The sequence below is a fragment of the Triticum aestivum genome, chromosome 4A, assembly GCF_018294505.1.
Source record: "Triticum aestivum cultivar Chinese Spring chromosome 4A, IWGSC CS RefSeq v2.1, whole genome shotgun sequence".
NCBI classification, from domain to species: Eukaryota; Viridiplantae; Streptophyta; class Magnoliopsida; order Poales; family Poaceae; genus Triticum; species Triticum aestivum.
Genome location: NC_057803.1, coordinates 658,542,178 through 658,564,860, shown reverse-complemented (window position 1 = coordinate 658,564,860; position 22,683 = coordinate 658,542,178). Strand labels below are relative to the sequence as shown.

General features: G+C 41.9%; 2 long non-coding RNA genes across 2 annotated transcripts; both read left to right on the top strand.

Annotated features, from left to right (window-relative positions):
- Positions 1–10,647: 10,647 nt before the first annotated feature.
- On the top strand, positions 10,648–14,755 carry LOC123087921 (uncharacterized). Its single transcript, XR_006441593.1, has 3 exons — positions 10,648–13,492; positions 13,620–13,693; positions 13,885–14,755. It is a non-coding gene; the product is annotated as an uncharacterized lncRNA (long non-coding RNA).
- Positions 14,756–15,731: 976 nt separating this feature from the next.
- On the top strand, positions 15,732–16,653 carry LOC123087920 (uncharacterized). The gene is made up of 4 exons (XR_006441592.1): positions 15,732–15,808; positions 15,885–15,944; positions 16,031–16,091; positions 16,191–16,653. It is a non-coding gene; the product is annotated as an uncharacterized lncRNA (long non-coding RNA).
- Positions 16,654–22,683: the final 6,030 nt, after the last annotated feature.

Below are 22,683 nucleotides of genomic sequence, written 5' to 3'. Positions count from 1 at the left end.
TGCGAAATCTTGACAAGCTTATTAAAGGAAATCATATCCTTGGTGTTGACGATGTCATATTTGATAAGGATAGACTTTGCAGTGCATGTCAAGCTGGTAAATAGGTTGGAGGAAGGCATCCCGTGAAGAACATCATGACCACAAGGAGGCCACTTGAGCTACTTCACATGGATCTCTTCGGTCCCAACGCTTACAAAAGCCTCAGTGGAAATTCTTTTGGTCTAGTTATAGTTGATGATTTTTCAAGGTTTACGTGCGTGTTCTTTCTCGATGATAAATCGCAGGTCCAAAAGATCTTCAAAAACTTCGCTAGGAAGGCCAAAAATCAATTCGAAGTGAAGATCAAGAAGGTTCGCAGCGACAACATAACGGAGTTCAAGAACGCAAATGTGGACACCTTTCTTGACGAAGAAGGGATTTCACATGAGTTCTCGGCTACATACACACCTCAACAAAATGGAGTTGTTGAGAGGAAGAACCGGACACTCATCGAAATGGCAAGAACGATGCTTGATGAATACAAGACGTCGAAGCACTTTTGGGCAGAAGCGGTTGAGACAGCTTGTCATGCAACAAATCGCTTGTATCTTCACAAGCTACTCAGCAAAACGGCATACGAGCTCCTCACCGGTAACAAACCCCAAGTTGGATACTTTCAAGTATTCGGCTCAAAGTGCTACATTCTTGATAAGCATCGTCGTTCTAAATTTGCTCCTAAGTCTCATGAAGGTTTCCTACTTGGTTATGGCTCAAACTCTCACACTTACCGTGTCTACAACAATTTCACCCAGAAGGTTGAAGAAACGATAGATGTGATGTTTGATGAATCTAACGGCTCGCAAGTAGAGCAATTGCCAATTGATGTTGGAGATAAAGACCCCTCGGAACCAATCCAAGACTTGTGTATTGGCGAGATTCGTCCAACGGAGGTGAAGGAGAGTAACTCGTCTGTCCAAGTGGAAGCTTCTACCTCACGACAAGGTGAACCAAGAGTTGATATGGAAGCATCCACAAGTGAGACACACCAAGATGAAGAAAACGAGGAAGTACACCAAGAACGTCAACAACCTCCTTCTCCACCACGACAAGAGAACGACAACGCCAACAATGAAGAAGGCCAAGAAGAAGAAGAACAACATGAAGAAGATGGTCAACCAAGACCCAAGCAAAAGCTTTCACGAGTTCGAGCAAGAATTGCTAAAGACCATCTCGTCGAGCAAATCTACAATGATATCAAAACCGGGAGAATCACTCGCTCTAAAACTCGTTTAGCTAACTTTTGTGAACAATATTCATTCATCTCTAGCATTGAACCTATGAAGGTTGAAGAAGCATTGGAAGATCCAGATTGGATAAATGCTATGCATGAATAGCTACACAACTTTGAGAGAAATCAAGTTTTGACATTGGTTGAGAAGCCCGACAACAACCACAACATCATCGGTACCAAATGGGTGTTTGGCAACAAGCAAGATGAAGATGGACAAGTAGTTCGCAACAAAGCACGTCTCGTCGCCCAAGGCTACACACAAGTCGAAGGTATGGACTATGGTGAGACTTATGCTCCCGTTGCTAGACTTGAATCCATTCGCATATTACTTGCCTATGCTAATCACCATGATATCACCTTGTACCAAATGGACATCAAAAGTGCTTTTCTAAATGGTGAAGTAGAGGAGGAAGTTTATGGTAAACAACCTCCCGGCTTTATCAATCCTAACAAACCTAATCATGTTTACAAACTTCGCAAAGCTCTTTATGGTCTTAAACAAGCTCCTAGAGCTTGGTATAAATGCTTAACCAAGTTCCTTATTGAAAAAGGCTTTGAAATTGGAAAAATTGATTCTACACTTTTTACTAAAAGGGTTAATGGAGAATTATTTGTATGCCAAATTTATGTCGATGACATTATATTTGGATCAACTAACCCTCATTTTAGTGAGAAGTTTGGAAAGCTAATGTCGGAGAAGTTTGAGATGTCAATGATGAGTGAACTCAAATTCTTTCTTGGGTTGCAAATCAAGCAAATTAAGGAAGGTACTTTTGTCTCTCAAACGAAGTACACCAAAGACTTATTCAAGAAGTTCAATATGCAAGAATGCAAAGGTATGTCTACACGCATGCCTACTAGTGGACATCTTGATTTGACCAAAGATTGTGAACCGGTTGATCAAAAGGTTTATCGCTCTATGATTGGTTCATTGTTATACCTATGTGCTTCACGTCCTGATATTATGATAAGTGTGTGCATGTGTGCACGATATCAAGTTGCACCGAAAGAATATCATCTTAAGGCCGTGAAAAGGATAGTGAGATATTTAATTCATACACCAAATTTTGGTATTTGGTATCCTAAGAGGGCCTCTTTCAATCTTGTTGGCTACTCCGACTCGGACTATGCCGGTGACAAGGTTGATAGAAAGTCCACTTCAGGTACTTGTCAATTCCTTGGTAGATCTCTTGTGTCTTGGTCTTCCAAGAAACAAAACTCGGTATCCTTATCCACCGCCGAAGCGGAATACATTGCCGCTGGTTCATGTTGTGCTCAATTACTTTGGATGACCCAAACTCTTAAAGATTATGAGATATATGTGAAACATGTTCCATTACTCTGTGACAATGAAAGTGCTATCAAGATTGCTCACAATCATGTGCAACATTCTCGAACTAAGCATATTGAAGTTCGTCATCATTTCATTCAAGATCATGTTGCCAAAGGGGACATTAATCTTAAGCATGTTCGCACCGAAAAATAATTAGCGGATATTTTCACTAAACCTCTTGATGAGAAAGTGTTTTGCAGGTTGATAGGTGAATTGAACATCATTGATGCTTCAAACTTGGAGTATAAACTCCATTTGATACATGCAAGACATGAGCCTATGACTAATCCTTGATATTTCTCTTATGATGATAATCTTACATCTTGGATATATTTGCATCTTGCATGTCACCTAACCCTTGTAGAAACTTGGATGGATCTAAATCTATGAGATTGCAACTCACTCACATCTTGAGCAATCTCTACATCACCAAGTCTCTACATAAGGGTGGTTGAAAACGAGGAAGCAAAAATCCATTCAAGCATATCCTTTGACAAGTTTATTATTTAGTTTCATGTTTGTCATTTTGGATACACAAGTGCTCTTCCTTGCAAAAACTAACCCATGTAGGTGGATGGACTCAAATTTTAAGTGGTGCTCCCAACTCTTGATGAGCTACATCAACCTTGAGCAACCCACACAAGTTCAACTACATGATCACGATCAAACCCACTACCCAAGGTATGTTATTCCATCTTAGAGAAGCTTTACTCCAAGACATGAGTCAAAGCAACTCGACAAGATCTGAATACATCAAGATGCTTAAACGGAAAAAGGTAACCCCATTTTGAGCTTAAACGTTGAGTATGACCTATGATCAAGTGATCTCACTTGACTCCTAAGTCAATATACTCTACCATAGGTGACTTTGTCGCCGACCAATTCTAGATGAAGTTATCTTGTGTTCTTTTCTGTGCACTTGCATTTGTCTCATGCATATTTGTTTCCCCTTTCAAAAAAAACTTCTGTTGGAAATATGCCCTAGAGGCAATAATAAAATGGTTATTATTATATTTCCTTGTTCAACATAATTGTCTATTGTTCATGCTATAATTGTATTAACTGGAAACCGTAATACATGTGTGAATACATAGACCACAACATGTCCCTCGTGAGCCTCTAGTTGACTAGCTCGTTGATCAATAGATGGATATGGTTTCCTGACCATGAACATTGGATGTCATTGATAACAGGATCACATCATTAGGAGAATTATGTGATGGACAAGACCCAATCCTAAGCATAGCACAAGATCGTGTAGTTCGTTTTGCTAGAGCTTTTCTAATGTCCAGTATCGTTTCCTTAGACCATTAGATTGTGCAACTCCCGGATACCGTAGGAATGCTTTGGGTGTACCAAACGTCACAACGTAACTGGGTGGCTATAAAGGTGCACTACAGGTATCTTTGAAAGTGTCTGTTGGATTGGCACAAATGGAGACTGGGATTTGTCACTCCGAGTGACGGAGAGGTATCTCTGGGCCCACTCGCTAATGCATCATCATAATGAGCTCAATGTGACTAAGTAGTTAGTCGCGGGATCATGCATTACGTAACGAGTAAAGTAACTTGCTGGTAACGAGATTGAACGAGGTGATGGGATACCGATGATCGAATCTCGGGCAAGTAACATACCGATTGACAAAGGGAATTGTATATGGGATTGATTGAATCCCCGACATAGTGGTTCATCCGATGAGATCATCGTGGAACCTGTGGGAGCCAATATGGGTATCCAGATCCTGCTATTGGTTACTGTCTGGAGAGGTGTCTCGGTCATGTCTGCATGGTTCCCGAACCCGTAGGGTCTACACACTTAAGGTTCGATGACGCTAGAGTTGTTATGGGAAATAGTATGTGGTTACCGAAGGTTGTTCGGAGTCCCGGATGAGATCCCGGACATGACGAGGAGCTCTGGAATGGTCCGGAGGTGAAGATCAGTATATTGGACGAAGGGTATTGGAGTCCGGAATTGTTCCAGGGGTACCAGGTGATGACCAGCGTGTCCGAAAGGGGTTTCGGAGGCCCCGACAAGCGTTGGGGGGCCTTATGGGCCAAGGGGAGGGGGCACATCAGCCCACTAAGGGGCTGAGCGCCCTTCCCACCCCATCTCACGTAACCAGGAGAGGTGGGGGCGCCACCCCTAGGGCAGCCGCCCCTCCCGGCTTGGGGGGCAAGTTTCCTAGGGGGTGGGGGCGCCCAAACCCATCTAGGGTTTCCCCTGTGGCCGCCGCCCCTCCCCTAGGGAACCCTAGGGCGCCTCCCCCTCCTCCCTTCCCCCTATATATAGTGAGGGAGAGAGAGAGCAGCCGCACCCTTCCCATGGCGCAGCCCTCTCCCTCCTCCAACACCTCCTCCTCCTCCGTAGTGCTTGGCGAAGCCCTGCCGGAGAACCACGAGCTCCATCACCACCATGCCGTCGTGCTGTCGGAGTTCTCCCACAACTTCTCCTCTCCCCTTGCTGGATCAAGAAGGAGGAGACGTCCCCGGGCTGTACGTGTGTTGAACGCGGAGGCACCGTTGTTCGGTGCTTAGATCGGATTCGGCCGCGATCTGAATCGCTTCATGAATGACTCCACCGACCGCGTTCTTGTAACGCTTCCGCCTAGCGATCTTCAAGGGTATGAAGATGCACTCCCTCTCTCTCTCTCGTTGCTAGTATCTCCATAAATTAATCTTGGTGATGCATAGAAAATTTTGAATTTCTGCTACGTTCCCCAACACCTTCTTCTAGATTTCTTTGAAGTTTCTTCTCATTTACTCTCTGTTCTGCATTCCCTGCATCCAATTCATTGCATATCATTCAGTTAATTCTTTGCAAATTCTTGTGAGATCTTACTTGTCTAAGTGAGCTGAGGTGACAAATGTTTTCTCTGTCATGAACTTGGTCACACTGACCTTATTTTCGGTCCCACCAAAACATTTCGGTGCTACCGAAGAATACAACTCGGCGCTACCGATCTCACTACAGAGAAAAACAGCTTGCCACTCATTTCTGTGATTCTTTTGATCCAGCTCCACTCAATGAATCTTGTCCTCTACCAGCATCACATTTTTTCTTTGCTGCTTTGACCTGTGACTCAAGGACCAAACCCATGTGACAACAAATCCAGAAGCCCCTTCTTGGAAATTGATGTCAAAGGGGGAGAGAGAGAGATCACATCAAAACTTTATCTATAGAGAGAGATCATATCTCTAGGCGGAGAGAATACTCAAGGGGAGGGTAATCTTCAATGATCCCAGATGCTTGGTGTTCAAGAGGAGAGATGTTACATGTCTTCTAGAGGGGAAAGACATGTTCATACGTGCATTAGCTCTGATCATTTACTTCCTTGAGCTCTGATTTTCTGTTCCCTATCTTCTCCCAGTATCCCATGCTAGATTCAGGGGGAGCAATACATAAGGGAAAGCAAATCTTTAAATTCTTTGTATACCTTTACCTTTGGGGACATGTCTAATCCAATTTGGTACCTGGTACTCACTCTTTACATGTCATCCCAGTCTTAGTATTCTCGTGGTTTCTTCTTGTTTGCTCTGGCTAGTAGATGCATCTGTGTTATCTAACCTCTTTTTCACAGGTCCATTTCACCCTAAGCCAACTCAAGACCACAAGGTAAGTATATGCATCACAGTCATGTGTATGAGGAATTCTTGATGATGTACATACTGTTTGTAAGACGGACTCATGAGCATGAAGATACATTTCCCAAAATTCTTGGCTTTGATGCATATAGCCAAGATACATGTAACACATTGCCTACTCTATCATGCTTATGCATTCACATGCTCCTATATTCCATATTCACATGCTTGCATACATGTAGGGGGAGCCTATGCTTGTTACATGTCTTTCCAAAGCTTTACTTGTTATTCTTTATATCCTCTATCTAAAGCTTTGATGTATGTTGTCATCAATTACCAAAATGGGGGAGATTGAAAGCACAAGTGCTCCCTAGGTGATTTTGGTAATTAATGACAACATATCTCTTGTTGGACTAACACTTTTACCTAGTATGTTTTCAGATAAGTTCAACAATGAGGTGGCATGGACTAAAGGATGAGGAACCCCTTCAAGATGCTAAGTTTAAAAGGATTGGCTCAAGCTTCAAGCTCAATACTCTACATTTTATATTTTAGTGATCCAAGAGCACATTGAGTCTATAGGAAAAGAAAATACTATCAAGGAGGGATGAGGTGTTGCTTAATGAGGTTCTTGCTTCATAGTGCTTAGTGATATGCTCCAAAACCCTCAACTGCTTTCTCACATCCACATATGACCTAAACCTAAAGTCCAACTCGGCCCCATTGATTCTTTCTATCCGGCGCCACCGAGTTCAGATGTCATAGCCACTGCCACAAACCCTAGGCAAATCGGTCTTACCGATAGGGATCTCGGTCTCACCGAGATGGGATTGTAATCTCTCTGTGTATGTCCATTACCAAAATCAGTTCCACCGAGTTTGAGTAATCGGCCCTACCGAGATTACAATGTAAACTCTCTGTTTCCTTTTCGTGACATTTCGATCTCACCGAGATTAGCAAATCGGTCACACCGAGTTTACCTGACCAACTCTCTGGTTAGCTTATTACCAAAATCGGTCCCACCGAGTTTGCGTAATCGTTCTCACCGAGATTATGTTATGCCCTAACCCTAACCATATCGGTCCTACCGAGTTGCATGTCGGTCCCACCAAAAATCCTAATGGTCACTAGGTTTACTGAATCGGTGAGACCGAGTTTCTCAATTCGGTCCCACCGAGATTGGTAAATTGTGTGTAACGGTTAGATTTTGTGTGGAGGCTATATATACCCCTCCACCTCCTCTTCATTCGTGGAGAGAGCCATCAGAACAAACCTACACTTCCAACTTACCATTTCTGAGAGAGAACCACCTACTCATGTGTTGAGACCAAGATATTACATTCCTACCATATGAATCTTGATCTCTAGCCTTCCCCAAGTTGCTTTCCACTCAAATCTTCTTTCCACCAAATCCAAATCCTATGAGAGAGAGTTGAGTGTTGGGGAGACTATCATTTGAAGCACAAGAGCAAGGAGTTCATCATCAACACACCATTTGTTACTTCTTGGAGAGTGGTGTCTACTAGATTGGCTAGGTGTCACTTGGGAGCCTCCGACTAGATTGTGGAGTTGAACCAAGGAGTTTGTAAGGGCAAGGAGATCGCCTACTTTGTGAAGATCTATCGCTAGTGAGGCAAGTCCTTCGTGGGCGACGGCCATGGTGGGATAGACAAGGTTGCTTCTTCGTGGACCCTTCTTGGGTGGAGCCCTCCGTGGACTCGCGCAGCCGTTACCCTTCGTGGGTTGAAGTATCCATCAACGTGGATGTACGATAGCACCACCTATCGGAACCACGGCTCAAAAATCACCGTGTCTCCAAATTGCGTTTGAATTCTCCAAACCCTTCCCTTTACATTCTTGCAAGTTGCATGCTTTATTTTCCGCTGCTCATATACTCTTTGCATGCTTGCTTGATACGTATTGTGTATGTTAAACTTGTGCCTAAACTTCACTTAAACTTAGAGAAATTAAAAACTGCTACTTTTAGCATGAAGTGTCTAATCAACCCCCCTCTAGACACCTCTTCTCGATCCTCTCAAAATGTCATCACATAGATCTGGATCTGTCATGGGCAAGGCCATAACAATAGGTTCTGATATTAGGATCAGTTGTGGAGCTAATATATTGTTGTGACATCAACAGTAGGTTGTTTACTACTCCCTCCAATCATGACAAGAAATATGGAACATAGGGAGTAGTATATTAGGTACCTTGCATTCAAACAATCATTTAAGTTGTCTCTTGCTCCTACCGTGGCTTTGGGGCATCCAGAACCTTTTCTCACCAAACAAGGAAAGAAAGCAGAGCCACCATCTGTTCTATAGTAGCATCTTTCAAAGTACCACTGAACATAAGCTCAATCAATGTAAGTTCATCAAGAGCTGATCTCACATGCCACTCTGCCCTTCACTTCGAGAACATCATCACTGGTGACATATCTGAAAGAAATAAGATACCTCGATAAGAATTTGTGAAACACAAAAGGTTGGGAACTGAAGCAAGAGACAAATTCTTTAAATTCACACAGGAAAACAAGCAACATTGGCTTTCATGTAATCACCATACAATAGCATTGCAAGTTACAATGAGTATCTGTTAGATGCATTTATAAATTTCAAGCGATCAAATAGTTGTGTCATCTGATTAGTTTCATTAGGTCCCCGCACAGAAAGATCATAAATTTGTTCTCCTGCAAATATCCCTGCAAGGAATACTTCCTAAGAATCCACGATGTGTACAGAACAGCAAGGGCTTTGCTGTCAGAAACATCAGAATGTTATATTACCTACTTCATTCAATACTCCCTAACAAGAAAGTTCCATTTGCAAGTTTCCAAGGAGCAAGCACTCCAAAGACTAACATAATTTTGGATGTGCTACCCCATCCTACGAAGAACTCATTCTTGAAAGATAGAGCAGTTGATACCCACTTTGTTTTCTCATGGACTTCATTTTGGCTGATATTTCTTGCTTGGCATGGTTAGCTTGAGGCCTCGAGTCTCGTGAGCCGATCTGTGTCCCATGTTCTACTCTTGCTCATCGGCGGCCGCACTTTCACTCCACGTGGCTTAGCTGGCCGCTGGACATGGACATGACCACCAGACATGGGCACGGAAGGGAAGAATAAGGACTCGGAGTACGCGCGCCACCTTATATATAGACTAAGTTTAGGTTTGATCGCTTTTATTTAATGAAGTAAGAAATGTAAAAAAATCATCCAGTTTAGATGAAAATCTTTCAATTTGCATGTATTTCATCCGTATGTTTAAATATGGTTTGAAATAGACGCGTGCATGATTTTTTTTTTCATGATAATACATGTCGCATTCATATCATAAAGATTAAAGTACAAGTCATGAAAGTATCGACATGACAAAATGGAAAAGATAGTAGAACATCTCTGAGCTTGACACCAACGCCCGTCATTTACCTCCAGCACCACCACAGCAGCCACTGAAGAAAAGAATGACGGATCACCTCCTCACCAGAGCTCGACGCGTCTCCATCGCTAATATGCAGCTTTGCGGAGCTTCAAGGTGGCTCACCAAAAGTGCAACCCTTGTCGTTGAACGAATCAGACCGGGGCAACACCTCGGATACGCCGTCAAACTCTAGATCTGGCACCCCACCATGACTAAGACGCCGAAGGAGGAAACCATAGCTGCCATCGACGAACCATGGACCCATCACATGTTCCATCTTGCAGACGGCGTCGACGCAGACAACAATCTACATCCGCCCCTGGACTACCTTTCAAACTCCACACCGATGGAGCAAACGTCGTGGCAACGGCGGAGACCGAGGACATAGGTCCACCACGAGGATGTCATCGCCGCCACACCATCCGTGCTTGGACAGACTAGTTTCAAATCCATCCGCAACCATAGGACCGATGGCCTCATCAGGGAAGGATCCGAAGGATCTTTTTTCAGCGCCGCCGTCGTCGTCGCCGCCGAAGCCAAGATGATGAACAACCTAAAAAACTAGAATGCGAGGAAGTAAAAATGACCCACACGTGTGGAGCCGACGACCCCCCTCACCACTGGTGACCGAGGTCGCCGGCGAAGGGGAGCCGCTAGGGTTCCAACCGCTAGGGACGAGAGAAAAACGATCTTGTTATCTTGATTATCTGTTATGTCAGCGGGCATGGTTGGAGGACGTACTCTATATCAATGTCAACGTGTGAGAATAGATATAGATACGTATCCATTTTATCGTCAGCGTTTGAGACGGACTAATATGGTATGTTATTGGCATGGACTATACTAAAAAACATTTTCTTTTTGAAAATACAAAAAAAAAACATTTCCAAGACACAGACGGCGTGGACGGGCGTCGCAACGGTAAGAAATTCCCCTCCAATTCGAGACGGAAGCACCGCACAACAGCCAACCTCGCACCCCTGCCCGCTCCGCTCCGGATCCTTCTATCTCCACTTTCCTTTTATTTCCGCCGCCACGCCACTCCATGCGCACCTCCGCGAAGGACAAGGCTCCGGCTGCCGCCACCGCCCCTGCCCCCAGCTATAAAGCCGCGCCCTTTGGCCGCCCCGCTCCTCCTCCTCCTCGCTTCGCCCGGGCCGCGCCTCTCTCCTCCTCGCCGCGCCCTGCCCGGTCCACTCCTCTTCGTCCGGGCGGTGCCTCTCTCCTCCGACCTCCCCGCCGCGCTCCGGCCGGTCCGCTGCTCCTCCACCCTTCGTCCGGGCCGTGCGTATGTCCCTCCTCGAGCCGGGTTTCATGTTGCTCGCCCTCCTCGATCGATTTGCCCGTCTAGAATCGGGTCTGGATTCGATTTTGCTCGTCCTCGGTCGATTTTTCCGTTCAGAGTCGCGTCCGGATTTGATTTTGCTCGCCGTCGCAGGTTTAGATAGCTAGAGAACCCCGCCTGATTTGGTTTTGCTCGTTCTCGCCGTCCTCCGTTTAGAACCGCGACCGATTTGATCTTGCTCGCGCTGAATTCGTCAGTTTAGAACCGCTCCCGAGTTGATTTTGCGCGTCCCCGCCGTCGTCAGTTTAGAGTCGCTCGCTTCTGATTTGGTTCTGCTCGTCCTCGCCGTCGTCCGTTTCCGTTTTTGCTCGTCCTAGCCGTTGCCCCGACGCGCCCGCATGTTCTTGGTCCGTCTCGTCGAGGGTCTCCGTCATTCAGAAATCTCTGCGTGCGCTTCTGTTGTCTGAGAGACGATTTGGGTCCCGCGTTTCGTGTTCGTGTCGGCGCGAGCGTTACAGGAACGGTCGGGTTTTGAAATTGGGTTCCGGCCGGAGATGGAGAGTGGTTGTCAGTTTGGCGTGCTAGTTCAGATCGGTTCCTAGGCTCCTGCGTTGTTCGTCGGTTGTTGTCTGATCTCAAACGGCTAGCTTGTTCGTGTTAGCCTAGATACTCTGGTTCCTCTGTCGATTCTGATTGTACCAGCTAGCTTGTTTCAGTTTCGTCAGGCGTGTGTGCTCTCGTCCTGGATGTAGGGGTGATTCGTTACGGTTGTTCTGATGCGTGTTACTGCTGATGTTCTTTTCAATTTGTTACTTCCTGTCATGCTTTGCTTATCCATATATGGTGATGTGTGTTCAGGGGTGCAAACCATGTAGGCCGTGGGTGCAAATCATGTGGCTTGCTGCCTGACTAATTGAACACCTGCTGCTGCTACTGTTGGACAAGGTTTCCTCCTTTTTTGCCTCGTGTTGCTAGTCCGTTAGATGAGGTGCTGCTAGTCCCTTAGACTTCGTTCTAGATTGCATAGCATTACTCCAGAATTTTGTCATTGCCCACTTTCTGCTGTCAGCATAACTCTAGAATTTATTTATCTGTGAAAGCACGTTCATCACATGTTCTTTATCAATGCTGCTCACTTTTGTCACGTCTCTTTTGTTTGTCCTGTTAAATTTTATGGCATCAATTTGGAGCAAATTTTGAACTCAGTGGTTAGAATGCTGATAAGCCATGCACTTGGGAAGCCTGGGCGTGATTAGGATTTGGATTGCATATAGATTTTATGCTATGCTTGTTTATAGTGTAAATCTGCTAATTTTTTAATTTAATTTATGTTCAACGCAAGTAGGTTTTGTTCGTAAGTGGTATTTCTTTTGCATGTGCATGAACATTCACGCTGTCAATTTTTATTATCATAATCATTTACCGTGGTGTTTGACAATACATTTATACTGTTCTTTGTTCCCTTTTGAGGTTCTCTGACTCAATTATGCATGAGATATGATATCAATTACTGCTGTCCAGTCACTGAAATAATACTTTTCTTGCTTTGCCTAGACTTTGTGACAAGAATAAGCATGTGTCTCTGTGTCTACAAACTTGTGGGTAGTGATGATGATCCAACTAGCTTCCTGTTTTCAGGATGAAGATCTGAATTACCCTCACCCCTCTACAGAAATCAGTTAACTCATTCAGTTTCTGGAACTTCTTTATAGCTTTCTGAGTTTACTTCGGTCTTCCATGTATTAGCTTTCTGTTTGTGCACTTATCTATGTCTGTTTCTTTGTGTGTTTCTTGTGTGCAAGCGATCCATTATGTGTGTCTAACTGTGTGTCTGACTCTGTGTGTGATGTGCCCCTATCTATGCATGTTTATTTGTCTGTTTCATGTGTGCAAGTGCTCCATTGTGTGTGTCTTGACTGTGTGTCTGACTATGTGTGTGATGTGCCCCTATCTATGTATGCTTTGTTTGTTTCATGTGTGCAAGCACTCCATTGTCTGTGTGTGACTGTGTTTGACTGCTTAGATGGGGTGATTCTGATTGTGTTACTGCTTATATGGTCTGTCCAATTGGTTTCTTCTTCATGCTTTGCTTGTGTTCCAGTGTCGTCTCCCCATATATGGGGATGTGTTGAGGGATGCAAACCATGTAGGCCGTTTCGACCAGGCAGGGATCCAGAGACACTGGTCAGGCTTCTCTCCTGCTGATAGATGATGATAGACTGAGCAGAAAAGTTTGATTCTTGTAACACTCACTTGCTTGGCTTCCACTCCTTTGCGTGGCCGATTTGGCATCCAATGCATCCCATGCCCTTTTCCCTGTTTATCTCACTCACTCATCACAGCACGCTTTTCCCTGTTTTTGTTCCTTATTTTTATTATCATAATATAATCATGTTACCGTGGTGTTTGACAATACATTTTTTGTGATGCCTGTTTCTCCTTATGTCTTATGTGGATATCATATTCTTTTTTTGTGTTACTGTTGTTCATTCACTGGAATAATGCTTTTCTAAGTATTTCAGGTAGGATATAGACAAATGCCACATTTACTCTTCCTTGTGTTGTTAAGGACGCTGATGGGTGTGGTTTGCTTACAGAACAGGTATATTTATGTTATCTACATTTTGTGATGCTAATGTTTGTAGTCCCAAAACGCTTATTTAGCCATGTTTTCCTTGTTCACTTCACAAGATTATGTATTCATGCTAATAGTATGTTGCTCTTTTCAGGACCGATAATTCTGATAGTATGCTGATTGTATGACTGCTCAGGGTTCCTATCGCTTTCTGTTTTACCAACTAAGGTAATCGAATTTTGATCTTCAGCTTGCAAATTTATCATCTTATGGGAGGGAAAGGTTTGCATGTACATGAGCTCTGATTATCTACATATATACTTGAATTGCTTTGGATTTGTTGGACTGCTATTCTACATGATGTTCTCCATGATTCACTTGATCTGTTAATTTGAGTATTTTCCTGGTGAGTTCTTTAGGTTCATCTTGTGACACAAAATACGATTTTGGTACGTGCAGACTCTGAAATTTGGTGATAAAGAAAAGGTACCTCCTAATTTGCTCTCTGGCTCTCTTACACTTGTCTTTGTTTATATAACAGCAGTGGCCTCCTGGCTTGTAGTTGGGTAATGCAGAGAGAGGTTTGGAATTTAAGAACTAAAATAATGCAGAGTTGAAGGTTCTGAACGGGAAGCTTGAACAAATAGTTTATTATTTCTCATGTCTTTGATTAGTTTCATCATATCTATGTCTGTTTCTTGTGTGCAAGCACTCCATTGTGTCTGTGTGACTGTGTGTGTGACTGACTGTTTGTGTGTGTGACTGACTGCGTGTGTGTTTCTTTGTCTGTTTCTTGTGTGCAAGCTCCATTGTGTGTGTGTGTGTGTGTTGACTGTGACTGTGTATTGACTGCATGTGTTTCTTTGTCTATTTCTTGTGTGCAAGCTCCATTGTGTGTGTGTGTTGACTGTGACTGTGTATTGACTGCGACTATGTGTATGTGTGTATGTGTGTGTTGACTGTGACTGTGTATTGACTGCGACTGTGTGTATGTGTGTGTTGACTGTGACTGTGTGTCATTGTGCAAGCTTTCCATCACTACCTACTGGCACCTGATAATGCACGGAAATTTCTATAAGGTCATGGGCATGTAATTTTATGACCTACATACCTCTGTAGTTGGTAGTATCATTGCCCTTTGGACACTCTTCAATGCATTGTTGTATATTTTCCTGCCACAAGTATGATGTTTGTGCTCAGAATTATGTATATGTAGAATCCAGGGTGGAGGGAGGTTTTCATGATGGCTAATTTGATTTCTTATGGTTCTGATGGTGTGCTTCTTGTGTTTGAATTGAAGTCGTGGATCACTCATCAACCTGGTCTGTGTTTGTATGGTAACCCCTATCGAACTTAACTCCTTTCAAGTTTGTACACAATATTTATGCATATCCCACATTATAGCTAGTTACATAGTAACACCATACTTCTTTGGACGTTTTTCTGTATATGCAAGTGTGGTGAGCTCACATATTGTGTCAGTATCTACCTACGCAGCTTAATTATTTCCGGATAGGACAGAGGTGCAATGTTACATCCATGGCAGAAGGTTATTTAGCACTGAACTCATCAAAGATCCTTAGACTCAAGAGGTTTGTCATTGCACTCTTGACTTTGTTCGAGAGAAAAAAGATTTCACACATTTTATAGTTATATTTATTATGATATTTTTTCTATAGGAAGATGACCAAATTATTGACCTTATGGACTGACAAAATGGTCACATTGCAGGTCACTACCTGGACGTATAGGAAAGCAATGTCGGGAGAGGTATTCTTTTGATTGTTTTATTTTTATATGGTTTGCTGATATCCATTTTCCCCCTATGTGCAAGACAAATGGGGGATGTTTGCTAACTCACAAACACATTGGTTACATAAAGAACTACTCCCTCCGTTCCGATTTACTCGTCGTGGTTTTGAACACTCGTCGTGGTTTTGAACTAAAACCACGACGAGTAAATCGGAACGGAGGGAGTAATTGGTAAATAATTCACATCATTAACAATTCTCTGTTGATGCATTGCAGGTCAGCTACCAGAACTTCTTGCTGCTGATCCTGGGATGTTTCCGAACATGTTCAATTTATCCGCCCTAGGACAGGTGACTACTGTGCTCCTTTTCTGATTTTGTGTAGCTAGTACTCAAATCATTGATAGTCCATTTTGTCATCACAACGCGGCCAGATTCACTCTGATTTGCAGTTTATTTGGTGATGGCAGAATGAACCCACCTGTGATCTATCACACTTCTTTATTATTCAATGTTTTTGTTATTACTTTCTAATTCTTTCTTCCCTTTGCATCGATCCACTTGCTATGCAGCCACTGCCATGACACAGCAGGTATGCTCGATTTTTTGTTTTGTGCTTGAGATTTTTCTTGTTCTGTGATGCGTATGTCTGACCACTCTTTTCTTAGGTTACTCGGCATGCTCGGCGTGTTTACTTCGGTGGACTTCCTCCGATCGCTAATGAACAGGTAATTGCCTTGAGTAACTTGTTATTTTTTGGCGTCTCTTTCTCTGTTCGCAGTCCGTGCTAACTATTTTGTTCTTCTTTCTTCAGACGGTTGCTCTATTCTTCAATCAAGTTATGGCTGCTATCGGGGGAAACGCATTTGGTCTAGGTGATGCAGTTGTTAATATGAAGATGATTTTTGAATTCATTCAAGACATCTTAGTTGTTAATATGAAGCTTATTTTTGAATTCATTCAAAACATCTTAGGTGGCACAATCATCTGAATCCAAACATATGGAACGATGCTTGGACTACTGAGGAGGAACATGCACTGATTAATGCCATCAGGTATATGGGAATAAATGAGCAGAAATAGCAAAAGTTATTCCTGGAAGGTACTGCATGCCAAACAACTTACATCATGGGTCTTGCTTGTAGTATTAGCTTTCTCTGTTTGTGCCGTCTCTTGTGTGTGTGACTGACTGCGTGTGACTGTGACTGTGACTCTGATTGGTGTGACTGTTATTGTGTGTGTGTGTGTGACTGAATCTGTGTGTGACGGTGACTCTGTGTGACCGACTGTGTGTGTGTGTGTGTGTTTGAATTAATATTGCATTTGCTTGATGGTGTGTGTTGTATGCTTTGCTTGATGGTGTGTCCTGTATGCTTTGCTTGATGGTGTGTCCTGAATGCTTTGCTTGAATGATTGATGTTGTATGTTTTGTTTGTTGTGGTGTAACACTGCCTTTGCCGGTCCCAAGCCCGGGTGTGAAAATGTGGAGGGAGCTGCATTGATATTGCATTTGCTTGATTGTGTGTCCTGTATGCCTTGCTTGAATGATTGATGTTGTATAATTTATGTTTTGTATTGTTGTGGTTTAACACTGCCTTTGCTGATGCCAAGCCCGGATGTGAAAATGTGGAGGGAGCTGCAGTTACCTTCTTTGTATTGTTTGCATTACACACAGTTTGCATTACCTTCTTTGTGTTGTTTGCGTTACACACTGTTTGCATTACCTTCTTTGTGGTTACTGCCCCGATCGAAATAGTGGATCTTGACATAGTGTGATAGCATGTGATGAAGCTTTGAAATGCATCCTTCCTTGCTATGAAAATCTAGGCATGCCAGGAACTTTGTGATTCCTTTCTCAAGCTGTATGAGGTTAGTGTTTTTTTTTGCAAATAATATGAGGTCAGTGTTACTTACGATAATACCAAAGGGAAGCGAATGTTTGATTGTTCTGGGTGGTGTATGGCTTCCCTAGAAAAGAAAATGCAGTGCTATCTGTTCGGCTGTATACAAATTTTCCCGACCATAGAATTCATCTCGTCTCCTAAATTAATCCTACTGGTTTTAAATTTTGTCAGTGTGGATGTTCTTTTTTCTGCTAATATATATTGTCAAGTAAAAACGTCAGTTGTTTGTCCCAAGCAACTGGGCGCTGCTAGCTAGGCAAGTTGAGTGAGTAATGTCCTGAACACTATAGAACTGCGTTAGTTCTACACTGATCTTGTGTGAACGCGCTCTGCGCCCTCGGATGCATCGCACGGATCTTGGTGTGAGGATCGCCATGTGAGGCGCAGAAATTGTTTGCGCTAACTGTCGGCTGAGCGAACATTCCCTATATCCCCCTCCCTCGCTCCACTAACGCCAGTCCCCCATCTTCTCCTAACTTGTCTCGCCACTCCGCCCCGCAGGTGATTCTGTATGGTTTCTTTGTCTCCGTTGGCAATTCGAGCCTCTTCGACCGGTCGGAGTCAAGATCTTGACATTGGGCTAAGGCGTACACTGCTCCGCCACCACCGCTCTGTTTTCTATAGGGTTCATTCCACCATGGGGCTCGATGGATGTTGAGCGGTTGACATGGCAGCGACGACAATTTTTGTCGATAGCCGAAGGTTTGTCGACACGGCGTCGCAATTGTAGTCATTGCGGTGGTGATTTGCGGTGTCAGGGTAGAGTTCCCAAGATGTTGGAGTTGTCACGATGGGGAGGGCCGTAGTGTGCTTGGGATTAAGTGCGGCGAGCGTCGTGGCCACGACCGTAATAGGGCCATGGGTATTGGCGCGTTCGATTTTTGCGATTTTGTTGGGGTTGTGAGGAGTTTGGTTTTTACAATTTTCTTTGTTTCTTAAATTCTTTTCCAGGCCACAGCCCAACCACTTATGTTTCTATATTTTTTCCTGCTTCCCTTCCATTCTCATGGTCCTGCAGCCCAACCACCTAAGCGAGCGACTGTTTTCCTTCTCTTCCTCTGCCTTTGTACGCTCTCACTTACATTGCAGGGGCTATATCTCGCTTATAGTGAGTCTTCCTTCGGTCTCACCTAAAGCGCGTCTATAGTTTCGGGCCGGCCCATTCACACTAAAATAAATACACAGAAAAAAGGGTCAAGCAGGAATCAATCCCACGATGTCCTAGCTGTAGCGTTGCACTGCTAGCCAATGGTCACAACCTTCTTTAAAGAAAAAAGCGTTGGATTTTCACTGGGGTTTTTTTCACCATTTTTCTTAGTTTATTTTCTCTATTTTATTTTTTTTCTATTTTGTTAGGTTTTCTTTGTTTCTTTTTTCGTTTTTCACTAGCTTCTTTCTTCTCTTTATTTTGTCTGCCTTTGTTTGTTTTTTCTCGTTTTTCATTGATTTTCTTTTGTTTTATCTCATGTTCTCATTGTTTTTCTATACACATTTTTGGTATATATCTAATAAACTTAATATAAATGTTTAATATTTTTCAAGTACAAGATTAATATTTATGAAATACATCGTCAACCATTTTTTCAAATATACAGTTAACAATTTTTAAATGCTTGATTAACATTTTATAAATACTCCAAAACATTTTTTAATAGGTCAACGTTTTTTATGTACACATTTTACACTTTTTTTTCAAATCCTTGATTAATTTTTTTGAAATATAAGTTCAACATTTTTCAATACATGGTCAACACTTTAACTACATACATTTAACATTTATTCAAATTCTTGATTAATATTTTTTGAATATATGGTCAATATTTTTTCTGTACACATTTAACATTTTTCATATGCTTGATTAAAGTTTTGCAAAGCCAAGTTTAAAAGTTTTTAGTACATGGTCAACATTTTTGTATACGCATTTAACAATTTCTAAATGCTTGTATAATATTTTTTAAATACTTGTTTTTCAAAAAAAATCAACTGCTTGGATTAATATTTTTCAAATACATGTTCGATTTATTTTACACATGTTATATTTTTTCTGTATACATTAGAAACTTTTTCTCTATGTACATTTAACTTTTTTCAAATGCTTGCTTAGCATTTTTTTAATTTTTTATGTAAAATATTTTGTAATATATTTATTTAGAATATTCGTAAGTACATAAATTCTCCTTTTTCATTGATTTACTTTTGTTTTATCTCAGGTCCTCATTCTTTTTCTACACACATTTTTGGTATATATCTAATAAACTTTATTTTAATATACATGTTCAATATTTTTCAAGTACAAGATTAAGATTTATTGAATACATGGTCAACAATTTTTTTTTCAAATATACAGTTCAATTTGTAAATGCTTGATTAACATTTTATAAATACCCCACAACATTTTTTAATAGTTCAATGTTTTCTATATACACACTTTGCACTTTCTTTTTTAAATCCTTGACTAAATTTTCTGAAATACAAGGTTAACATTTTTTCAACACATGGTCAACACCTTAACTACGTACATTTAACATTTGTTCAAATGCTTGATTAATATTTTTTGAATATATGGTCAATATTTTTTCTGTACACATTTAACATTTTTCATATGCTTGATTCAAATATTGCAAAGCCAAATTTAAAAGTTTTAAATACATGGTCAACATTTTTGCATACACATTTAGCAATTTCTAAATGCTTGTCTAATATTTTTTTCAATACTTGTTTTTCAAAAAATTCAAATGTTTGGTTTAATATTTTTAAATACATGATCGATTTTTTTTACACATGTTATATTTTTTGTATACATTAGAATTTTTTTCTCTATGTACATTTAACATTTTTCAAGTGCTTGCTTGGCGTTTTTTTAATGTTTTTTGTAAAATATTTTGTAATATATTTATTTAGAATATTCCTAAGTACATACATTCTCGTTTTTCATTGATTTTCTTTTGTTTTATCTTAGGTTCTCTTTGTTTTTCTATACACATTTTCGGTATATATCGAATAAACTTTATTCTAATATATATGTTTAATATTTTTCAAGTACTAGATTAACATTTTTTGAATATATGGTCAACATTTTTTTTCAAATGTACTTAACAATTTTTAAATGCTTGATTAACATTTTATAAATACCTCATAACATTTTTAATAGGTCAACGTTTTTTATGTACACATTGTACACTTTCTTTTTTCAAATACTTGATTAAATTTTTTGAAATACAAGTTTAACATTTTTTCAATACATGGTCCACACTTTAACTACATACATTTAACATTTGTTTAAATGCTTGATTAATATTTTTTGAATAAATGGTCAATATTTTTTCTGTACACATTTAACATTTTTCATATGCTTGATTAAAGTTTTGCAAAGACAAGTTTAAAAGTTTTTTAATACATGATCAACATTTTTGTATACACATTTAACAATATCTAAATGCTTGTCTAACATTTTTTGAATACTTGTTTTTAAAAAAATTCAAATGCTTGGATTACTATTTTTTAAATATATGATCAATTTTTTTACACGTGTTATATTTTTTTGTATACATTAGAAAATTTTTCTCTATGTACATTTAACATTTTTCAAATGCCTGCTTGGCATTTTTTTAATGTTTTATGTAAAATATTTTGTAATATATTTATTTAGAATATTCGTAAGTATAAATGAAAGTAAAAAAATGGAAAACATGAAAAAAAATGCATATGATGGAAACCCCTCCTTACTTAGACAAGGGAAACATACATACATATGATGGAAACCCCTCCTATTACTCCCTTTAATTCGAGTAAATATCATAAAACTACTACAGTTTGGGCTAGGTTTTCAAGAAACTACTGGTTTTATATTTTCGCTGATAACTACGAACTTTGGGGTCGACTGTTTCAAAAACCCCAAATGACCGAGTGCTTTAAAATTGATCGCGATTATGACAAGGATGGCCCACTCGTCGGAGCTGACGTGGCATAAAATGTCAACACTGTTATCTCTCTTACTTACCTTGTCTTCTTCCTCTATCTCTCTTTCCGCCTCACACCGCTTGCCCCCAGCCATGGAGGACCTCGGGCTCGACGCGCACACTCACCACCTTGGCCGGCCGACCGGTCGCTAGAGCGATGCCGCCGGCGGGCAGCCCGCCTTCCCCCTCTCCCGGCAAAATGACCATGTCCGGGGAAGCATCCTACCCAAGTTAGGCGACCTTCGCTGGTTGCTATAGACGGACAGGGCCAAGGGAAGAGCGCACACTAATCTACGCATGCCGGTGCTCGTGCACCACCACCTGCTGCTATCCTCGGCTCTTCGCCACCTCTAGTGTGGCCGCTCGTTGCCGCCACCTATTTTGCCCACTGGCCACTTGCTGCCCCTGCTTTGAGAGTATGAGGCTCTGTAGGGAGCCGCTGCGTGCTAGTGGCCGCACCAATGGGGAGCCGCCACGTGCTGCTGGACATGAGCCGTTTGAGACCCTACTGCTGACCGCGCCACGGGGAGCCGCCGGCCACGCACCCCTAGTCAATGTCCTGGAGCTCAGCCTCTTCAGGTCACCGGCTGGGAAGGGAATGGAGGGGAGTGGGCGGCGATTCTAGGGAGAGGACGGCGGCCGGTTGCGGGAGAGAGGTCGAGATGGATCGACCCAGGGACCTGATTTACAAGGACTTGGTTGCTTTTTTAAGGAAATTACAGGGACCTGATTACTTTTTTTTGATAAATATAGGTACTCAATTGCTTTTTATAAATATTTGGGCCCCACCTGTCATAACCAATGAATGGTCAACCTAACGGTGTTAACTTGTATGCCATGTGGACCTGACGGGTGGGCCATGGGTGTCAAACAAACGGTTTAAAATTGAAACAGCCAGTCATTTGGGTTTTTTGAAACAGCGGACTTCAAAGTTGGTAGTTATTAGCAAAAAAACCAGTAGTTTTTTGAAACCCTAGCATATCTTTTTATTGATAGAAGAAGAAAGAATGAGTACAAGTGAGATACGACACATGCGCGAACGCAAGGCGTGAACACGGTGCCCAAAATAGAAAAGAAGAGAGACAAGGTGCTTGGCCCGTACAAGCAAAAGACACAGCTAAGCCCACTAACTAGATAGGCAGTCCAAACCAACGTAACCACGAATCCAACTAAGTTGCGAGCCTGCCTTACCGCCCCCCCCCCCTTTCTTTTTTGAATTAGAAAGAAGGGGATACCGGGGATGCCCGGAGCACCAGGGAAACCCCTAGGTCAGACGACGATGGTGCCACAGCGTTTTCCTTCCAATGTACGAAATCATGTAGTCACTAATTATTACTGAAAACTTATTAGCACTATTTTTCCCATCGCAACTTACACCGTCTAATGCGTCAGATAATAAGAGTACTTTTAGACTTGCAACCCCGGCCCTCGATTGTATCGACTATGATGATGCGGAGCATCCCACAATCATCCCCATGGACGCATCTACATCTCCTACAACACCACTTGGACCTATGACTCGAGCATGTGCAAGAGCTCTCGAAACCGAGGTGACATCACTCCTCTCACAACTCCCTTTCGATTCACACGAGACATGGCTACTA